At 42.2% G+C, this 24020-nt stretch overlaps 1 protein-coding gene across 3 annotated transcripts in view; it reads right to left on the bottom strand.

Moving 5' to 3' along the window:
• LOC118391978 (Kv channel-interacting protein 4-like) overlaps positions 1–24020 on the bottom strand; it is a 239256-nt gene that overhangs the window by 63283 nt on the left and 151953 nt on the right. The window lies entirely within an intron of this gene.

The following is a 24020-nucleotide window of genomic DNA, read 5'->3' as shown; positions in this document are numbered from 1 at the left end:
TCTTTCTATGACATAGACTGACCAGGTTAAAGCTATGATCCCTTATCGATGCCACATATTAAATCCATTTCAATCAGTATACATGAAGGGGAGGAGACCGATTTAAAGAAGGATTTTTAAGATTTGAGACAATAGAGATATGGATTGTGTATGTGTGCCTTTCAGACGATGAATGGGCATGACAAAAGATGTAAGTGCCTTTGAATGAGGTATGGTTGTAGGTGCCAGGCACACTGGTTTAAGTGTGTCAAGAACTGCAACGCTGCTGGGTTTTTCACGCTCAACAGTTTCCAGTGTGCATGAAGAATGGTCCATCACCCAAAGCACATCCAGCAAACTTGACACAACTGTGGGATTCATTCGAGTCAACAAGGGCCAGCATCCCTGTGGAATGCTTTTAACACCTTGTAGAGTCCATGCCCCGCCAAATTGAGGCTGCTCTGAGGGCAAAGTGGAATGCATCTCAATATTAGGGAGGTGTTCCTAATGTTTTCTACACTGAGTGTAAATATTAAATTACCCCATAAGGGACAATCAACAAATCAGGTCAATCTGCAATGGACACTAGGCTAGTGAGTCATATGAACACATAGTACAGTTTTCTGGCATTATTACATGAAGAAAAGTAGGCAACATTCTGGGGGTAGTGGTCTAAATTGGGTTGGAGCACAACTATTGGCTACTGGGACAGTTGTATATTTACATAAATACTATGAAATCAGTACCGCGATACTCATTAGGCAAACAGCCCTAATGTTGGAAACAAACATCATTATGTTGTCATCCAGAGTCAAATTGATTTATTTTCCAATCTATAGCACACAAACAGTTTGTGTTTACATTTTTGCCATGAAAAAATATTGCGATGCTGTTATTGTCCTGGGCCTAATAAATACATTGTTTCCCATGGGAGCACGAATTGATCACATCACATGGTAATAATGAGAAAGAGTCCATTTGAAAGGGCGATGGAAAGCTACAGGGACAACAACAACACAGATTAAAATAGTCAATTAGGAAAGTGGAAACTTCAATCTACATACTAATAGCAGCTTCCATTTCGGTGCTTAATTGTAACACAAAGCTAGAATCCTTAGTTGCTACATACATTTTGGGACTTATAAATGAATGACATAACTTATAAATGCCTCGTGAGCTTAGTTCAACTGTCGTACCCCATCAGAACCCAACATATAAACTTGTTTCACTCCAATGTTTATAAACAATGTAAACATTAACAAACACTGTACCACATCAACACATGGTTTAAACTATAATGTTGATCTCCTGGATGGTCAGTCCTTGCATCCACAGCTTTGTCTATGAATTTGAGATTCGATACATTTCTCCTGGCCCATCCCTCAGTGTTTTACCAAAGCAGATACGGGGTATCACTTTGCACAGCAAGTGGTACCGTAGAGCCAAGTCTAGGTCCAAAGGGCTTCCAGCTTCTACCCCACAAGCCATAAGACTCCTGAACATCTAATCAAATGGCTACCCAGACTATTTGCATTGTGCCCCCCCCCCTTCCCCTCTTTTACACTGCTGCTACTCTGTTTATTACCTATGCAGTCACTTTAACTCTACCTACATGTACATATTACCTCAATTACCTCGACTAACAGATGCCCCCGCACATTGACTCTGTACCAGTAACCCCTGTATATAGCCTCGCTACTGTTATATTTACTGCTGCTCTTTAATGATTTTTTTTTTATTTAAATTTTTACTTATCTATTTTTTACTTAACACTTATTCTTCTTAAAACTGCAAGGTTGGTTAAGGGCATGTAAGTAAACATTTCACTGTAAGGTCTGTTGTATTCGGCTCTAGCGTTAATGGTTTAAGCCCCTGTCTAACTGAACTGTAGCTTGGAAGGAGACTTCATTTGAATCTGGAACCTGTGCCAAAAAGCATAAAAAGCTAATTGATTGCCCTATCATATCAAATGGGACTGAGGGAAGGGGTGCGCACTAACTCGAGAAGCTAAAAGCCAGTGATCATACCGCCACCTACCGGTCTGCTAACAGAACTGTTCATAATACCACCAACTGGTTTAGGAATTCTTCTGAGCTGTTCTCCATCCACCTACTGAGCCATCCTTTCCTTTCCTTTTGTGGGTAACAGCTTGACTGATAACACCTTCGTTACATCTGGTACCGCAAGTCCCCCATAAAGAAACATTGATTTTCATTTACATTTTGCTCAAGTTTACACAGCTCTTACACAGAATGTAAATTCAAGGACAAATGAAAACAATATTTTCATCTTCTCCTCGCATGAATAATTTAGCATAGTGCAAAAAAAAACAAAAAAAAACTATTCACCAACATACTGTATTTCATGAAAATGGCCTCTGGCCTTGTGATCGTTTATTGGTAAGCGTCTCATTCACAGTGCTATGTCACTAAATATCACTCTAAAAGGCCCCTGGGAGTAAGGGATCTCAAAGATCAGATGTGTATTATTGCAGGAGACATACTAAGGACATATGAAGGGTAATCTGTGTTACAGGTGTAAAATGCAGTATGTAGCTCGCTACCAAAGTTCAACATAGCTGCGTTCTCACTGGAGATGGGAATGTTGTGTTTTTTTTACTGACGGCAAAATTTCAAGCTAACATCAACGAGAACAAAATAAAAGCAATATTGCACTGCAAATTGAATAGTAGATTACACGCCTACAGAATGATGCGCAATCCTCCTTTTAAATAATGTGATAGGGTAAGACCAACATTTGAGTTTTTCAAAATGACCACCAAAACCACCATGATTGTTTTTGTAGTTGCGTAACATCCAATGTCTTAACCTCCAACCTCCACTACAGGGCTCCACCAAAGCTGAAGGAGAAGACAACCAGGATAAAGTCACGAGATGAGATAATGCGTGTGTTACGAGTATGCAACATAAGCTGCATGTGCATAGCCATCTACAATTACCTAAAAATGTTGGTGTATGTAGACCTACGCATATATTCGCACACCCACGATAGACTGATATAGCCTACACCCACATCACCAAACTCACACCTCTGATGTCAGCACATGAAGTCTGGCAGCACATCAGTAAAGGTAGAATCATATCATCCCACAGGACAATGGAGGAGTGAGTCATTCAGTCACCAGCACACATCTCTAGTCGCCCATGGTGTCAATTCACTGAACCGCTGGGGAGAGACAGATTTCTTCAAGATCTTCTCAGTGGAGGTTACAGCCCCAGAATGGAGATAGATGGATGGTGAATAAAACATGGGGCCAATGGACCAATCATAACCTCTCCAGTGCATACGGATGCTGTAACCGTAGTGATTAACAATTGAAGACATGAGGGTAGACAGACACCAATGGGAAGAGAGAGAGAGAAAGAGTGTTCTTCATACATCATAGTTACAGATTAACATAAAATAGATACTGTATGTATGTTTGATTGATTATTTTTCCAAAGGAAGGCATGATCAACTGACAGAACAGGCAATGTGTGTGAATCTGGTCAAACCTTTTTTTTGTGGGAATAGAATCAAACAGTGCAAGTCCCCATATAGTTTCCATTTTCCGACAACATCTGTCTGCCGACGTGTCCAGAGGTGCCAGTGTCAGAAAATGTATTTCGGCCGCATCGAGGAATCAGTCTCCATTCCGAGACTGATTCCTTATGATGGAGCACGATGTGCCACTGACAAACCCGAGGCTTTTGTTTCTCTGTCTTACATGGCAGGCCTGGCGGGCTGAGAGATAGATTTCTGGAACAGATTACATATTTTCTCTCTCATGGCTTTGTCTCGCTGCCCTCCAGCCTGCCTGGCCTGCCATATTCGCTGGGGGGGGGGGATGTTATCACCAGGAGTCTGGAGGCCGGGCCACGGAGGAAGAGGAAGAAGTCAAAGTCCACTACATCAACAGTGTGTGTCTGTCTGGAAGCTGGAGCTCCTTTTGCACAGGCAATAGCAACGACAGAATTCAATCATTAAGTAGCATCATGGAAAGGCAGCAATCGATGAATAAGCACCATACCCCAGTGGGATTGTCTTTGTCAATGGGCAAATGTCTTTGCAGCAGAACTTTAACGTTTAGAGTAACTGAGGTTTTAATGCCAAAACCCAAGACAAAGATGATTCCAGAATGATAAATCACACACACATGAACACCACCGGGGAGAAATTAATGACATTTTCTGTTGTTGAACATGTAACCCCATTCCTTGTTTATTAGTTTCCCACCATGCATACCTAGCTACTAGCCAGGTAGCCCAGAGTAGACATTGAGCTGCCGCGAATCTACAGGACCAAGAGGAGACGGGAGCCATCATCAATGAAAACGATGACGATCGGCGGACAGGCAAAAACCGGTTATTCGGCGTGATCTCAGATTAGCGAAAACCTGAAGCGGTCTGCTCAGGCATGCAATACGGCTTTGGTGTTTAGGTCGTTTTCTGGGAGCACGTTAAAATGAGCCCATCATATTTACAGAGGCATCGCCTGTGAAGGGGATGGCAATTAGAAGCTATGAACCGAGGCAACCTGTAGTGGAGCTGCATTGACAATGAATGGTGGAGGGACTCTTACGATGCAGAGACATTTCTTCGTGGCCTCTTTGGATCTTGCAGACACACAAAGGAGAATGTCACATGCACACAAGTAAACATCTACAGATGCCGCATGCCTACATCAAAAGGGCACGAGACCCCTTAGGTCTGACAATAGGCTTATCGCTCACTCTAATGGGTTACATATGCCCCTTTAATTTTTATTGCCATCGAGCCCCAGGGCTTTTTGTGAGAATTGTTCATATCAAACGAGTGACAGTGATTTATTTTCACAACACCCAAGTTGACAGGGTGCCCTGGGCTTGCTCCATCACATGTTAGTGCTCAACTCCCTTCATGCCATCTTAGCCATATTTTATATATGTGTATCGATACAAAATGAACACACAGCCTGCTATAGCTAAAATGATAGCATGCATCACATGCTGGTATGATATTGATTGGACCATTAACACAGTGAGTTGCTATTGGCTGTTAACCCTCATGGCTCTATTGACAGATACAGGTGGACAATGGGTCCAATCAGTTGTACACCCAGCTGGAAAGGCAGTGAATGGCCAGTCAATGGCATTGTCTGCAGGTGGACAGTCACACAAAAGCCAGGGGTTTGGAGTCAGGACAGCATGCTGCTGCAGATAACGTTGACCTCTGTTCCATCCGTCTTAGCCTGGGTGTTAACATGTTCCAAAAGCCTTACTGTGGACATCCTGCATGGGAGACAGAGGGCAAGCTCTTCACATGGAGGACTAGCTTTGTCCTTCTGATTTACAGTATAGGCTAGGCTACCATCCTTCAGTGGCAAGGTACCACAAAAAAATGTTGCTGAAGAAGAATACGATACGAGGTGGCTGAAAAACAGAGCGGGAAGTGGACATAGTGAGTCTGTCCAAACACGGGATCTGGTGGGCAAATCCTGGTTGCTGAGAGGAAATCCCTTCAGGCAATTATCGCTTGAATGGATCATGAACATGGCGAAGAAATAGGGAAGTATAATGCGTGTCATCTGTGTTCAATCTAAGTGTCCTTGGTTCAAGTCAGGGGTAGAGTCCGAAGCAAAGAACGGTTGTCAATGCTCATGGTTTGTCCTATTGACCAACTGTCAATGAGGTCTGGTCTCTAAGAACGTCAAAGCATCGATTTTCTGCCGATGACAAGCACATACATAGCCTACCAAGAGCCTTTAGAAAAAGACAACGTACAGTGATGGAGGAGAGCGCCACAAAAGTAAAATTGATCAGTTCAAGCGCCAAACATTTTAGACAAATATGTACAGCATCCAAAGCTTTTCCTCCAATCACAATGGGTGAGTAACACTGCTTGATGACTGACTCAACACAGTACAACTCAAACTAAACGGGTCAATGGCGGCATGCACTCTGACCCGTTATCCCACCATCCTTCTCAGGCAGCATGGTTCTGAAAAGTGCTGAATACAAATTGGCTCCCGATTTAAAATGAAGATGGAGAACGAGCTATGAAGGAAAATGACTGGAACTTTGGTGCAGGTACAGCCAACTAGAGCAAAAATAATATTGTGATATTGTCAAAATACCCTGATATGTAACTATCGATCCCTCCCCGTCACTAAAAGTAATGTATTATGGATCTGTTTGCTGAGAATGTCGAGGAAGAAAATACCCACTGGTTGTGTTGATGATGTTGATCACTGTAAAACTCTCCAGGGGTTTTTGTGGTTAAGATCTAAATGGCAAGCTGCTTTGAAGAAGGCATGCATAACGGGCGGGTGCGAATGGTTGGGTAATGCTGTGCAGATGTCTAACATGGATATGATGCAGACGCCAAGAAGTGTCTGCAAACGGTGTGTACTACACGTCCAGCCCAGGGATCGGCAGGTCATTGATTTCATAATTTCCAAAAACATTTAGGCCTACAGTAGGACCAATATAAAGTGTCCTGATTTTAATTACAGGTCATATTGTAATCAATCCTATCAGATTATTGTATCTAACTGGGTTGAATCGAGAATTAATATCAGAAGTAAACATGAGCCTTCATTCTTGTATCATTTCATATCAAATCAAAATCAAATTAAAGTTTATTTGTCACGTGTGCCGAACACAACAGGTGTAAACCTTACAGTGAAATGCCTACTTACAGGCTCTAACCAATGGTGCCAAAAAAAAGGTGTGTGTTTGTGTGTGTGTGTGTGTGTGTAGGTATGTAAGTAAATAAATAAAACAACAGTAGAAAGACATTTGAAAAAAGCAAGGCTAAACACAGACACCTGTTAGTCAGGCTTATTGAGGTAGTATGTACATGTAGGTATCGTTAAAGTGACTGTGCATATATGATGAACAGAGAGTAGCAGAAGCGTAAAACAAAAGAGGGGTTGGTGAATGGTGGGACACAATGCAGATAGCCCGGTCAGCCAATGTGCGGGAGCACTGGTTGGCCGGGCCAATTTAGGTAGAATGTACATGAATGTATAGTTAAAGTGACTATGCATATAGGATAAACAGAGAGTACCAGCAGCGTAAAAGAGGGGTTGGGGGCACACAATGCAAATAGTCCGGGTAACTCCTGTTCAGGAGTGTGTATTTTGACCTGTTTAAAGGTCTTACTCACGTCGGCTACGGAGAGCGTGGTCACACAGTCGTCCGCAACAGCTGATGCTCTCATGCATATTTCAGTGTTACTTGCCTCGAAGCTGCATTGGTAGTTACAGTCTTGTCCCATCGCTGCAACTCCCCTACTGACTTAGGAGAGGCGAAAGTCAAGAGCCAGGCATCCTCCGAAACAAGCATCTTAACACGGAAGCCAGCTGCACCAATGTGTTGGAGGAAACACCGTCCAATTGGCGACCAAAGTCACCCGGCCTGCCACAAGAACTCAATAGAGCGCGATGGGACAAGGAAATCCTGGCCGGCCAAACCCTCCCCTGACCCGGACTACGATGAGACAATGGGTCTCCCGGTCACGGCCGGCTGTGACACAGCCTGGGACTGTAGTGACGCCTTAAGTACTGCAATGCCTTAGACCGCTTGCAGTCCTTGGGAGGCCCTTATATGTTTGGTTTTAATAATGTTCTACCACTATATATTTCCTCCTCATATAATTCAGTTAATTGTGTGAAGAAATCCCTTGTCGTAAAGCGGTTGATGCCGGCAGAGTGTTATCAGGGGCAGTCTGTGCCGATTTGCAAAATGGATCCGATATCTTTGGCAGCAGACAAGCGCGGGGGGGAAAACAGATCACATTGAGTATCTCGTTGAGCGTCCAAGAGAAATACACAGTGACTACAAAATGGCTGTCTGTAGATCGTTTTTTATTAAGGTGATAGCTACTATAGAAGTTAGACGTTAGATGACTGATTTCCGCTGTCATGAGAAAAGGACTGGTGCGCAGGGAAATAAACTTAAAAAAACACTCAAACTCAAAAATAATTTTAAAGCACATTCATCAATAAACACTGTGCTAAAGCTAGGGTTCACCGCTGAAGAGGATGGACATTTTGGAGATAGTTCTTGTGATGGTAAAAGTGTTGAAATTACACATTCAACGCACATTTGTCTTGGGGGGGTGGTTGAAAACTAATTACAACAGCCAGAGGTGAAGCACTTAGCTGCATACAGCATGCTGTGTATGTCATCTGCTACATACCAGCATACACCAGACATTTCCAACATTTGGAGAGCCGATGGTTACAAAGTCAATGAATTATCCCCTCGTGATCATTAATCATCATGTAAACAACAGATCTGTATATTGTTATTGCTTATGACAAGATACACGGACATGGCTTGATAGTACCATCTCTGACATTTATGAATAGCTTTTTAAGTGGTGATGGCAAAATTATGAGCACAAGCAAGACGGCAAATGAAATATTTTAACAACCCCTAGTTTGCCGGAATGTGAAGAAGACAGGATTAATGATTTTAAAGATGTGAGATACAGTAGGTGGCAATATATATATATATATCTTTCAAAGTCCGATATGGCCCATAACCTGTTCTAAAAGGGTTATTTTAAATGTGGAGCCAACGCCATTAAACAAAGCCATTAAAAGTCAGCTTCAAAAGCCAGTTGGACGTGTTTTAAAGGGATGACCTTGCAGAGACGTACTACTTCTGAAAGATATCTCAAGGAGAAATTCAAAAGCTCTTATGTACGGTTTGAAAGGCAGGAGCTCAAAGTGAAAGTTTAGATCAGTTCTTTTACATGGTCCTTTTTTAAACTTGGTCCAATTTGGGATAGATGCAATTATCTTTATTATCAGCCGAGGGGCAATCAAATTGTGTTGTCTGGCCCATAGCCTAACTGTGCAGACACACACCAGGTGAGTACGTTGTCTATCATATAGTCTCTGCTCTAACTTCTCTGATACAGAATGGTTTTCTTTGCGGAGGGACTTTGATATGATTTTGTTACAAATTTTTTACACTAGCGGAGACTCCCATCTCATTATAAAGGTGTATGCAAACCTCATTAAACAAATGACATGAGAGTGCATAAGAATAAGAACATCCCATTAACTTAATATGGCTCCCACTTGCACCGTGATGATGATCCTGTATAACTAAATGTCTGTGGAAAGACTGCCTAGTCAGGCATAATTCAATGTAGTGCTCCCGTTAGTGGCAATACGCCTGCCACTCCACGTCTGATATTCCAAGACATTACAAAAATGATAAGAAATTGTAGAGTTTGTATAACATCCGTCTTTGGTCTCTATTCAGCTATACCCAGTTAAATCATTCAGCATTTCAAACCTGTGAAGGGGAGAACTTTAATATGAATAAAACGGACAAATACGCTGAAACTAGGCTAAATCAGAAGCAAAATGTAATGCTTATATTTATTTCATTTTCGGAAATCAATGTCAGTTTTGAAAAACAACCGTTCCATGAGTTGAATACTCATTAAAACACGGTAATTTGTTTTAAAGCTGATTCAAAAGCTTGAAAATGTTCTATCAAATGGTACATTGAAACACACATACAAGGTGAAAATGTCTCCCTCCCGAGGCAGATCTTATAACTACCTATGCCCATGTGCATTTGTGGTTTGCATACAGTTTTGTGCATCAACCCACCTTTCTGCACAACAAGAATGTTTTCGCTTTTCATGGAGGTGTATTCAACGGCACAAACCGTAGCAAAATCTCTTCCAACGAAAATATTTTTGCAAAGGAAACGAGAGTTACTGTTGGATAAAAGTTTTGTTCAGTTTGCTTCCTAGTTAAAACACTCCAGGTTATCACGTTTGACTGGGCCTGGCAGTGTCGATGAGGTGGGTCTTTATATACACATGAGTTTCCCCTTAAGAAACAATACGATACACACACAAGCAATGGAATCTGGCAGTCCAGGCAAGCTAAATCTTACGGTTTAAGTATTTGATAGAAAACAAATACTATACCGATGTCTGCTTTCAAATGATGAAGCCAGTTTGCCATCATGCTACCATGATGACAATATCGTAAAAGGATAGTAAAGGGCGGTGAGTGGTGTTGCCATGGTGATTGGTGAATCACTGCCGAGTGAAAACTCTTTCAAATTATCACTGTCACAAAATCAGTACAGCACACAATGTCACTTGTTGCTATGACGAAGCAAGTGGTCTGTAATTGAAATGCCATTGGAGGTTTTAGCCTAATTGTTAAGTGTTAAGTGACAACTTAACATGACTGCACCCCTCACATTGTTTCTTTATATGTATTATTAGAATAAATGTAACAATCAAGTTGGTTGAGGTCAGGGATAGATGGTTAGTTCCACAAACTAATAGTGAGCTGTAACACTTGTACTAGTAATGTTATTTTGATGCAAGACAGTCTCAATAATATCCCCTTACAATAATATCCACCTTACTATACAATCAAAAACACACTATATATCCAAAAGTCTGTGGACACATATATCCAAAAGTCTGTGGACCTTCAAATGAGTCGATTTGGCTATTTCAGCCACATCTGCTGCTGACAGCTGTATAAAAAAAGAGCACACATCCATGCAATCGCCATAGACAAACATTGGCAGTAGAATGGCCTTACTGAAGAGCTCAGTGACTTTCAATGTGGCAACGTCATAGGATGCCACCTTTCCAACAAGTCAGTTCGTCAAATGTATGTCCTGCTAGAGCTACCCCGGTCAACTGTAAGTGCTGTTATTGGGAAGTGGAAACGTCTAGGAGCAACAATGGGTCAACAGCAAAGTGGTAGGCCACAAAAGATCACAGAAAGGGACCGCTGAGTGCTGAAGCACATAGTGTGTAAAAAATAGTCTGTCCTCAGTTGCAACACTCACTACCGAGTTCCAAACTTCCTCTGGAAGCAACGTTAGCACAATAACTGTTCGTCGGGAGCTTCATGAAATGGGTTTCTATGGCCGAGCAGCCTAAGATCACCATGCGCAATGCCAGGAGTCGGCTGGAATGGTGTGAAGCTCGCTGCCATTGGACTCCAGAGCAGTGGCAAGGCATTCTCTGGAATGATGAATCACGCTTCACCATCTGGCAGATGAATCTGGGTTTGGCGGATGCCAGGAGAATGCTACCTGCCCAAATGCTTAGTTCCAACTGTAAAGTTCGGTGGAGGAGGAATAATGGTCTGGGACTGTTTTTCATGGTTCAGGCTAGGCCCCTTAGTTCCAGTGAATGGAAATCTTAACGTCACAGCATACAATTACATGCTATATGATTCGGTGCTTCTAACTTTGTGGAAACAGTTTGGGGAATGGCCTTTCTTGATTAAGCATGACAATGCCCCAGTGCACAAAGGGAGGTCCATACAGAAATGGTTTGTTGAGATCAGTGTGGAAGAACTTGACTGGCCTGACCTAAACCCCATCGAAAACCTTTGGGATAAATTGGGACGCTGACTGCGAGCCAGGCTTAACCGTCCAACATCAGTGCCCGACCTCACTAATGCTTGTGGGTGAATGGAAGCAAGTCCCTGCAGCAATGTTCCAACATTTAGTGGAAAGTCTTCCCAGAGGAGTGGAGGACGTTATAGCAGCTAGCAGCTTCTGTCATGTAATGAACCATTCAAATAAATCTGGATCAAAACCGAGATAACCCACATGCTTCCATAGCTGTGCCACGGAGTTGTTTTGACCATTTGTAACCACTGGATACGATCAGGCATCATTAAACTTCCCGTCTGGGGGGTGATCTCTAGATTACCATATCAGATGGCTTGTCTCATCAGCTGTCACATCGCCGGGCTGCTGTCAGTCACTGTCTCCCCTTCTGAAGGGGAGGCGGGTAAACTCTTATGAGCCGTTTGCGTCTGGCTGTGTCGTGTGTCTATTTTTAAACCCAGTGTGGGAGAGTAGCACAGTTGGAGGAACCACACCGTTGGGCTTGTTTTATTAAACAGACATATTCATAACTTAGTTACAAAGGTTAGGGACTATCAGAAATCCTTCTGGAAAAGTCTAAATATTATAATCGTAATTGTATTGCATGTCCTATTTTTAAGCCTCTGACTGAATATAACGTAAGTTACTAATGCACTGTTTACATTAGTATGCAGATGTTAAGACACAATTGTTTCGGTGCAGGTCTGTGTTCATAAATGAGTAGGAGCGCTGCCCAAGGCTCGAAAGACAGAGTATGACAACATTGACTACAAATCAAGCATCTAAAGCTTCACTGAGGCATAATGTAAATAGTAAACGTGTCAAACTCGATATCCTGTCCCAGGTGTTTTGTTTACACGTCCTTGAAAGCTCGCTGGACGAACAAAAATCCAATGGACGATTGTTACACTTGCCTGGTTTCACACAGTTTGACCAGACTGACTGTTGGGATCAATGTCTCGTCCTCCCATTTTTAAACTGAGCTGTGGAACAATACAATTGCATCTACAGTGATTTTCCTTGATCATCTCTCCATTGATTAGTCAGTGAATGAAACCCCTTCGTCAAGGTCGATCTTTCATCTCTACTGCCTTTCCCATGCTGCTTGTGGACCACTGGGTTGAAGCTAGAGGTCTTCATGGGTCCAAAAAGTTCGACCCCAAACCGAACAGACCAGAGGACAATCAGACCCGAAACACGAAAGGATGCGAGGACAACTCTACGTAGACCCGACCCGTACCCTAACAGGTCGGGTCTCAGGTATATCTGGTCCACCAGGACCCGTGAAGACCTCTAGTTGAAGCTGGTGCAAAGGCCTTGCTGTTGGGTGACAGCTCCAATATCACAGAGCTAAGGAGAATAAAACGTCTACATGCTGAGGGAAATTTCTATGGACTACATCACATCCTAGACTATCTGAGCTTGCATGTCTTGACTGCTGATGTGCATAATTTAAGGCTGCATAGTAAAATGAAACGATAATAGACAAAGTGTCTCACACTCAGATCCTTATATATGCCATTTAGCAGACGCTTTTATCAAAAGCAATTTACAGTCATGTGCTCAGTAAGGCCTCAGTATGTGCAATTGAAAGACACCTCAATCAAATCCAACTACAGTGGCTTGCGAAAGTATTCACCCCCTTGGCATTTTTCCTATTTTGTTGCCTTACAACCAGGGAATTCAAATTTTTTGGTGGTTTGTATCATTTGATTTACACAACATGCCTACCACTTTGAAGATGCTAAATTTGTTAAACAAGAAATAAGACAAAAAAACTGAAAACTTGAGCATGCATAACTATTAACCCCCTCAAGTCAATACTTTGTAGAGCCACCATTTGCAGCAATTATAGCTGCAAGTCTCTTGGGGTATGTCTCTATAAGCTTGGCATATCGAGCAATTGGGATTTTTACCCATTCTTCAAGGCAAAACTGCTCCAGCTCCTTCAAGTTGGATGGGTTCCTCTGGTGTACAGCAATCTTTAAGCCATACCACAGATTCTCAATTGGATTGAGGTCTGGGCTTTGACTAGGCCATTCAGAAACATTGAAATGTTTCCCCTTAAACCACTCGATTGTTGCTTTAACAGTATGCTTAGGGTCATTGTCCTGCTGGAAGGTGAACCTCTGTCCCAGTATCAAATCTCTGGAAGACTGAAACAGGTTTCCCTCAAGGATTTTCCCGTATTTAGCGCCATCCATCACTTCTTCAATTCTGACCAGTTTCCCAGTCCCTGCCGATGAAAAACATCCCCACAGCATGATGCTGCCGCCACCATGCTTCACTGTGCGGATGGTGTTCTCGGGGTGATGAGAGGTGTTGGGTTTGCCAGACATAGCATTTTCCTTGATGGCCAAAACGCTAAATTTTAGTCTCATCTGACCAGAGTACCTTCTTCCATATGTTTGGGGAGTCTCCCACATGCCTTTTGGCAAACACCAAACGTGTGTTCTTATATATTTCTTTAAGCAATGGCTTTTTTCTGAACACTCTTCTGTAAAGCCCAGCTCTGTGGAGTGTACGGCTTAAAGTGGTCCTATGGACAGATACTCCAATCTCTGCTGTGGAGCTTTGCAGCTCCTTCAGGGTTATCTTTGGTCTCTGTTGCCTCTCTGATTAATGCCCTCCTTGCCTAGTCTGTGAGTTTTGGTAGGTGGCCCTCTCTTGGCAGGTTTGTTGTGGTGCCATATTCTTTCCATTTTTAATAATGGATTTAATGGTGCTCCATGGGATGTTCAACGTTTCAGATCTTTTTTTTTTATATCCCAACCCTATTCTCTACTTCTCCACAACTTTGTCCCTGACCTGTTTGGAGAGCGCCTTGGTCTTCATGGTGCCGCTTGCTTGGTGGTTCCCCTTGCTTAATGGTGTTGCAGACTCTGGGGCTTTTCAGAACAGGTATATAAATACTGAGATCACGTGACACTTAAATAAAGTCCACCTGTGTGCAATCTAACTAATTATGTGACTTCTGAAGGCGATTGGTTGCACCAGATCTTATTGAGGGGCTTCATAGCAAAGAGGGTGAATACTTTTCATTTCACTTCACCAATTTGGACTATTTCGTGTATTTCCATTACATGAAATCCAAATAAAAATCCATTTGAAATGACAGGTTGTAATGCAACAAAATAGGAAAAGCCAAGGGGGATGAATACTTTTGCACGGCACTGTAGCTAGATCCTTGCAACTCAAGGAAGCAATCTCCACAAAGTCATCAGTACACATGTGCAAGGTCAAAATTGCTTGAGTCAACCTAAAGGTTTTCCTAACACTAATTTGCTTAAGGAATTATCAAGAAATATATATCCATCCTAAGTTGGAATGCTGCCAACCAGGCTTCTAGTTGAGCAATGATCTGGCCTACTAGCTACATTTATAGATAGAGTATTGCAATTAGCTACAGCTAATTAAAGCATTTTAATTGTGCCTTTTGCTTGTAAAAGAACACCCCATCCATCCATGTTTTCATTGTATTGTAAATCAGTAAAGTAGAGTTGGGAATTTGATGTTAAGTAATTGCCATCTGAGACAAATTCCCAAAAGAGAGCATTATGTATTCCATAATTACAATCAGGAAGGGTGACTAAAAGGCTATATCCTAGCTCAGGCATTTTGTCAGTCTCTATATTCATATCTCAAATGTGCTATACTGCTCTTCAAATGTAGATGTCGGGTCAACATGACCTTAACTTCAGCAATGTTAATTGGAAGCACATAGCGCATCAGTAACTTTTGGCTAAAAACACTTCTCCAGGAAGAGACTTACCGCTTGCATGGATTCAGTTTATTGGAGAGTACTTATACCCTTCAATTTTAAGAAACAGGAATGGCCTTGCACAATTTGCTAGTGCTCTGCCCACTTAAGAAATAGTGCTGTTGACTGCTGCTTGACCAAATTTGTCAATCTAAAAGTGAATCACAGCTTACCTCCAGAGGAGGAGAAAGTGGCTTCAGCAAGACTTTCCCACCCCATATGTAAGGAGGGCTGTGATAGTCCACACATTGGAATGGTTGTTTGGAGATGGGCGCCTGTTCAGGAAACACAAGGGGCAACACGTCGCAGACATTTCAACCGAAAATTGTGTTTTTTTAGAACCAAAAGAAACTGGCAAATGTTTTTGAACCAACATTTATTTTGGGTCTATATAGCTTGCTGCTCATTTTTTATACAATCAATAGCCTTTTTGCCTTGGCTAAAGTATTTTCCAAACTTCCAGAGGCAGTTTGGTAGTGAGTGTTGCAACCGATGACAGACAATTTTTATGCGCTGTGTGCTTCAGCACCCGTCAGTTCCGTTCTTGAGCTTGTGTGGCCAATCACGACACGGCTGAGCCGTTGTTGCTCCTAGTAGTTTCCACTTCACAATGACAGCACTTACAGTTAAAAGGGGTAGCTCTAGCAGGGCAGAAATGTGATGAACTGACTTGTTGAAAAGGTGACATCCTATGACGGTGTCACGTTGAAAATGACTAAACTCTTCAGTAACGCCATTCTAATGCCAATGTTTTTCTATGAAGATTGCTTGGCTGTGTGCTCGATTTTATACATCTGTCAGCAATGGCTGAAATAGCCAAATCCACTAATTTGAAGGATTTGAAGACAATCTGCAGGGTCTTGGAAACTTGCAAGAAGGAATAAAGAATGGTGGCAAGGTCAGCTTTCTAAATCTACACAGACAAGCTCATCACCTTTTTGCACTGTTCTGCCCCTGTTTCCACACATCTGCTAACTGCCACGTAAACAAAAAGGTTGTACTTTCTATAAAAGCTGAGAGCCAACTCTGTTTGTTGGGCTTTTAACTCTGCATTTTTGAGTGATTGTTGACTGCTCCATCTTTGCAAATCTTATAATAAAGTTGTTGTTTGAAGAATCTACAGTCCCTCTTCTTGTGGTTAGAATTTCCACAACAATAAACAGTGCATTCGGGAAAGTATTCAGACCCCTTGGCTTTCTCCACATTTTGTTACGTTACAGCCTTATTCTAAAATGGATTAAATACGTTTTTCCCTCAATCTACATACAATATTCCATAATGACAAAACGAAAAGAAAAAAAATAAATACCTTATTTACATAAGTATTCAGACCCTTTGCTATGAGACTCAAAATTAAGCTATATAAGGTCCCACAGTTGACAGTTCATGTCAGAGCCAAAACCAAGCCACGAGGTCGTAGGAATTGTCCATAGAGCTCTGAGACAGGTGTCATGACGTTGCCCTATTGGGTGAGGTTTATAACCCCCATAAATACCTTTCCCCCTTTTCTCTCCACTCTACAGAATGGACTTTCGGATATCCCTTTGTTAACATAGAGAGAGTATGGTAACATCAAAAGGTTGGGGAAAGGTACAATATTTCTGTAATCCAACCAGTTGAAAGTGTCCGTTGGTAATATATGATGTCAGATCAGTTGGTGTCTGGGACATTATATCTGATGTTAGGACGACATAAATTGTATCTTGGAAAGTCTACACATTCTAGTTATCAGATTCAAATTCAGTTTCTTTTTGCGAAAAGATTAAATGTAATTTTAGCCTCTAAATGAGAGAATTATTTTCATAAGTAAACAATGCTCACTCAGTGGCCATGCCCAAGTAAACAGACATTGATTGAGAACTATGAAACATGCCCTTCTCTCCCACTCTCCCCTCAAACTTGAGTTCCCGACGACGTGAGGACTGGTGTCCATACGTTTAAAAGGGCTAATTTCAACATGGAGGTGATGATCACCACACTGGAAGGATTAATTTCTACTAGACCAGCTAGAATTCAACGCGAGCTGATTATGGCAAAATGGTATGAACTTTGAACTCTTATTCACTAAAGAAAATGTGATACATCCTACAAGTCGAGTTATCAGCCGCAGCTGTAAAAGTATGTGGCCTAGGAAAGGGCAGACAATCCTAATGAGAATGACAGGGTATAACGTATCCACCCTACAACACTACGACCAGAAAGATTCTTCAAAGGACAATGGTGATCTCTGCTGGGCAAACCAGTCTTCCATCTTTGACACATGTATCGAAGCGCAGCTCAGTGTAAATATATATCTTGCATTTTCCTTTTGTGAATGTGCGGTTAGTAGAATGCATAAGATTCTATATTTACGGTAGCATAGCTTCTCAAGGTCCGATAGAGATCCAATCCCCTTTGCCCGTCAGTCTTCCCGCTCTTTGATTCAAACCCAACCCCCTTTCTTTGTGAAACCAACCGTCATATCGGTTTCGTCCGCATGATTAGTAATCGATGTATGATCCATCCTGTGTATATGTAATTCTGTGTGACTATTTAGGTATTTAGTAAATGAATAATTAAGCCAATTTTTGTAATGCTGATTCAAACTTGTTAGACAGGGTTCGTGAAGATAACCAAGAATTCTACGACGTTCAGATGAGACTGAATAAGGTGACAATTAATAATTGACTGCTATTAATATAGAGTTTATTCAGAAGACAGCAACTCTATAAACACTCTTCCATGGTGCCCCAGGTTATTAACGAGTTAATTGTCAGATGGTTTAATTCAAACACGTAATCACTGAAACGTTAGGTAATCGATTTGATAAAATATCATGTCATAATAATTTAATCAGTCAGATACACGACACAGGATTGTGTCGCAGCACAGATCTGGAGAAGGGTACCAAAACATTTCTGCAGCATTGAAGGTTCCCAAGAACACAGTTGCCTCCATCCTTCTTAAATGGAAGAAGTTTGGAACCACCAAGACTTTGGCCGTCCGGCCAAACTGAGCAGGGAGGTGACCAAGAACCCAATGGTCACGCAGAGCTCTAGAGTTCCTCTGTGAAGATGGGAATACCTTCCAGAAGTACAACCATCTCTGCAGCACTTCACCAATCAGGCCTTTATGGTAGAGTGGCCAGACAGAAGCCACTCCTCAGTTTTCCAAAAGGCACCTAAAGGACCCTGACCATGAGAAACAAGATTCTCTGGCCTGATGAAATCAAGATTGAACCATTTGACCGGAGTGCCAAGCATCATGTTTAGAGGAAACCTGGCACCATCCCTACGGTGAAGGATGGGTGGTGGCAGAATCATGCTGTGGGGAAGTTTTTCAGCAGCAGGAACTGGGAGACTACTCAGGAGCAAGGGAAAGATGAATGGAGGAAAGTACAGAGAGATCCTTGATGAAAACCTGCTCCAGTGCACTCAGGACCTCAGACTGGGGCGAAGGTTCACCTTCCAACAGGACAACGACCCTAAGAACACAGCCAAGAAAACGCAGGAGTGGCTTCGGAACAAGTCTCTGAATGTCCTTGAAATGATGCAGACAATTACATTGACAGAAGCCACAATCTATTTGCAATATTAAAGCTGATCCATCCCCTAAAAAAATACACTAAATAATAAATAATATTTTAAATCGCAATCAAACTTTTCCTCAAGACAGCATCACTAACATGCACCTTTAATGAAGGTGCTCAATGACAACATATTAATGTCTGAAACAAAAGCAATTTAAGACTAATAACCATATTTCTACCCCTGAATGATACATGACTTATTATAAATGTTGAACCAATTGTTGAAGCACAGAATGCAAGAGATAAGATAGCACAGTCAAGACCAAAGGCATTTGCAACAGAGGACGAATGTATAACCTGTTTCTGAAGATACATGAAAGTTAGGAATGGGGGGGAATTGATAGAGTATTGCAATATTATTTTGTACAATATTCTATCGATTCTATGACTATAAAATCGGTAAACATTATAGAATCGCAATACATATTGAATGGGGGAATAAAATCATATCGGCACCGAAGTATGGTAATGATATCGTATTGTGAGGTACATGTACACAATTATAGTCAACTTCAACCAAGATATCCATAAAGAGCCACAAACCAACAATTAAGTAAACTGTGTAATATGGAATACACTGCATTTGAAGTTAGATTCAAGCTCGGAGGACCTGACAACTTGTCGTTCAGAAAAGTCCTCTAAACGTCTTCATATGCTCTGACGAAACTCAAAGACAGCCTAGCTTATATCTTACCGTCGTAACCCGTCTCTAAAAGTCCGAACTGCTCCATAACCTTGACAAAGAGAATCACCACCACCAGAACGGCAATCATCTCCAGCCCCTCAAGGTTCATGGTGACCAAATCAGTCAGGTCATGGGCTGCCCAAACACAGAGCTCACTGCCTGTTTACAGGACATTTAACTTCACTTAGAGAGCCAGCATCCCAGGCTTGACGAGACACAGGCGAAAGAGAGAAGAGAGAAAGAAAGGGGAGGGAGAGGTTCTGAGAGAGAGGGGGCGTGAAGAGAGAGGGGAACAAGTGATGGGAGGAACACAATCAACCAATAAAAATACAAAGGGTAAAGTAAAGAGGAAGAAGACAGTAAGAGGAAGAAAAGGGGCGGGTTGACAGAGAGAAACGAGCAAATGGAGAGGCACAAAGACAGAGGGAGAGAGACAGCCACCAGTGTTGCCAGGTGCTGTGGAGATTGCCAAGCCCATTGTTATCTTCCCCCCACAGTGGGACACACAAAACGCTGCAGAAAGGACAACCAATCACATCCCAGCATAGGAGGGTCACATAAGATCACCCTCCCGACCCCCCCCAAACCCCATGTTACCTCCTCGATGATCCCCGGGTATCCCATGAACCCATGGATCAGGGAAAGTCCCAAGGCTGCTCTCTGGAAGTACCGGTACATCGCAATACAATACATTCCATAATATTGTCCCGGTAAGAACAGAAGGAAGCGTTCTGAATAACCTGTTGCTATGGTGACAGTAAACATGTCAAGAGATATTTGACCAGCCGTGTACGGTTACCAAAGCATATGGTATACTAATGGGTAATAGAAAAGTGTTCTGAGGTGAACCACTATCCACCTGAGCCTTTTCTGTGCTAATCTACTTTAAAATGTATCCCAAGATTTAAAAAAAAATCTAATTAAGGACATTTTCTTCCAAAATGCATAACTAGGTAACAGTGTTACATTGAAAATATCCTAGCATGGTAGGCTACATGAGAAGCAAATCAATAAAGACAGAATGACGGTCATAAACCGCCAATTAAGTACGCAGTCAATCATTTTCTCTAAATATATTCTGCGATATATTCACTATGTTTTTAAAGGGTTCAAAAGAATTTGAAGAAACTGTGGGTCCTTCCTGATATTGTGTGTTACATGGATACTTAAATGGGTCTCTTTCCTCTGTCGTAATAATGACATTATGCAGTAGGCTTGATTGGAATGCTTATTCCTCTCAGGTTGTCCTTTGATTAGAGTGTATAAAGCTGATTAAATGAACATGTGTGCCTGCTCTCCCCACCACCTTCAACATTAGCAAGGTCAATGCGCTAGCTCAACTTGATTTACGAATCCAATTCCATAAAGAGGGGTCTGAATAGGTAGATAAATATACATGGATGGTTCTCATGGGACAGTTTCATTATAAGCTCAGTTATTTTTTTCGTACTGGCGTTTCCTGTTCTGAATTGAAAAATATTAATTCAATCGCTCTTAAAGCATGCATTATTTTGTCTGGTAGGCTTCGTTCGCATATACTGTGAGGTCCAAAAGTATTTGGGCAGTGACACGTTTAAAAAATAAAATTGGGCTGAAATGATACAATGACTATGAGGTTATCCATATCAGGTGAAACGCTTAGAAATTACAGCCCTTTTTGTACATAGTCCAGCCATTTCAGGGAACTAAAGTATTTGGACAAATTCACTTATGTGTATTTCAGTAGTTTAGTATTTGGTCCCATAATACTAGCACGCAATGACTACATCAAGCTTATGACTCCACAAACTTGGATGCATTTCCTGTTTTTGTTTTGGTTGCATTTCAGATTATTTTGTGCCCGACAGTAATTAATGGTAATAATAGAATATGTTTCTGAACAAAAACGTCCACATTAATGTGGACACTGCCATGACGATGAGTGATTTCATTCTAATCATGCATGCCAATCCTACCTTACCTTGTGCAATGACGGTAGTACTGGCAGAGCAAAAAAAGAAATCACTGAATGACTTACAGTAAGTACCTGGTTGCACTGCATGACTTTATTTAATACATCTAACCATACACAACACTGTGCATACCGATCCATCATGCACACACACAGACAGCTTACAAGGCTATAAGAATATGACCTCATAATGGGGTGCGAATATAATTCCATTGATTGCGTTTTAGCCGTGCGAAACAGTGTGCGTATCTAAAACGACGGCCCATTTCTTTCTGTCTCCACAGGTTGTTGTATTGTTTTGGTTTCTGACAGCAATGAATATACAGTACTGTGGATGGGAGATTTTGCTGCCATCAGATGGACGCTGAGAGAAACGGCAGGGCTCCACAGAGTTCTCAACTATGCTCCTCCTCCTCACTGTACGCTATTTATTCAAATGCATATTTCAAATCAAATGAAATTGTATTCGTCACATGGACCAAATAAACAGTGAAATGCTTACTTACAAGCCCTAAACCAATAATGCAGGTAAGACACCTAAAAAAAACAAGAAATAAAAGTAACAAATAATTAAAGAGCAGCGGTAAAATGACAATAGGGAGGCTATACTGTAACAGGTTAGTGAAGGCTGCCAATCCTGCTATGTACTCCTGTCAATCTCACATATTTTAGTAAAGACTAAAATATGTGATGTCAAAAGGCAAAAGGGCACTTTACCAGATGGTACCCTTGCTGAATACATAAGTGGGCATGTTGCCCCATGATAGTTGACACATCACATCATCATCAATCACTGACAAACATGACCTCCAAAAAATGCTTTCTTCCCTTTAAAGGGCAGTACAGTGCAGAGCCATTGGACTATGCATTACAACCTATCCACCTATGGGCCTCCTGCAGCTGCAGGGCAATGGGGATTAGTTAGAGCCATAGGGATGGGAGCCTTTATCATTTCACACATCTTAAGCAGTTTATTCATTCATTCACCCATCATGGCCCTGTGGATATGTGGGACTGGGTAGTGTGGACACAGACAAGGCAGCAGGACCGGTTGGACGCCCATCCTAGTAGCACCTGCTCCAGTCTATGTGTAATTAGCACAACCCCACCTGACGCCATCCTGGACCCTGGAGCCAAACCTTTGTCAGTTTCCATTATCACACCAAGTCATGCTGCTAAACACGGTCACAGAGCCCACCATCTCAGGTCAGCATGTTACAGCACAACCAGCTCTAAAGGCACAACTTCAAAACAGAGTTGCATCCAAAGAACACCATACCTACTGTGAAGCATGGGGGTGGAAACATCATGCTTTGGGGCTGTTTTTCTGCAAAGGGACCAGGACGACTGATAAAGGAAAGAATGAATGGTGCCATGTATCGTGAGATTTTGAGTGAAAACCTCTTTCCATCAGCAAGGGCATTGAAGATGAAACGTGGCTGGGTCTTTCAGCATGACAATGATCCCAAACACACCGACCGGGCAACGTAGGAGTGGCTTCATAAGAAGCATTTCAAGGTCCTGGAGTGGCCGAGCCAGTCTCCAGATCTCAACCCCATAGAAAATCTTTGGAGGGAGTTGAAAGTCCGTGTTGCCCAGCAACAGCCCCAAAACATCACTGCTCTAGAGGACATCTGCATGGAGGAATGGGCCAAAATACCAGCAACAGTGTGTGAAAACCTTGTGAAGACTTACAGAAAACGTTTGACCTCTGTCATTGCCAACAAAGGGTATATAACAAAGTATTGAGATAAACTTTTGTTATTGACCAAATACTTATTTTCCACCATAATTTGCAAATAAATAAATTAAAAATCCTACAATGTGATGTCCTCGATTTTTTCCCTCATTTTGTCTGTCATAGTTGAAGTGTACCTATGATGAAAATTACAGGTCTCTCTCATCTTTTTAAGTGGGAGAACTTGCACAATTGGTGGCTGACTAAATACTTTTTTGCCCCACTGTATATAGGGGGTAACAGTACAGAGTCAATGTGTGGGGGCACCGGTTACTCGAGTTAATTGAGGTGATATGTACATGTAGCAAAAAAGAGGGGGGGATGCAAATAGTCTGGGTAGACATTCAAATAGTCTGGGTAGATGTTCAGGAGTCTTATGGCTTGGGGGTAGAATCTGTTTAGAAGCCTCTTGGACCTAGACTTGGCGGTCCGGTACCGCTTGCCATGTTGTAGCAGAGAGAACAGTCTATGACTAGGGTGGCTGGAGTCTTTGACAATTTTTAGGGCCTTCCTCTGACACCACCTGGTATAGAGGTCCTGGATGGCAGGGAGCTTGGCCCCAGTGATGTTCTGGGCTGTACGCACTACCCTCTGTAGTGCCATGCTTTCGGAGGCTGAGCAGTTGCCATACCAGGCAGTGATGCAACCCGTCAGGATGCTCTCGATGGTGCAGCGGTAGAGCGGTCTGAGGACCCATGCCAAATCTTTTCAGTCTCCTGGGGGGTGTGCTTGGACCATGTTAGTTTGTTGGTGATGTGAACGCCAAGGAACTTGAAGCTCCCAACCTGCTCCACTACAGCCCCGTCAATGACAATGGGGGCGTGCTCGGTCCTCCTTTTCCTGTAGTCCACAATCTTCTCCTTTGTCTTGATCACTTTGAGGGAGAGGTTGTTGTCCTTGCACCACACGGTCAGGTCTCTGACCTCCTCCCTATAGGCTGTCTCGTCATTGTC

This window comes from Oncorhynchus keta, chromosome 13 (genome assembly GCF_023373465.1).
Source record: "Oncorhynchus keta strain PuntledgeMale-10-30-2019 chromosome 13, Oket_V2, whole genome shotgun sequence".
Lineage (NCBI taxonomy): Eukaryota > Metazoa > Chordata > Actinopteri > Salmoniformes > Salmonidae > Oncorhynchus > Oncorhynchus keta.
Note: the sequence above shows the minus strand (reverse complement) of the source record. Positions and strands in the feature narration are given on the sequence as shown.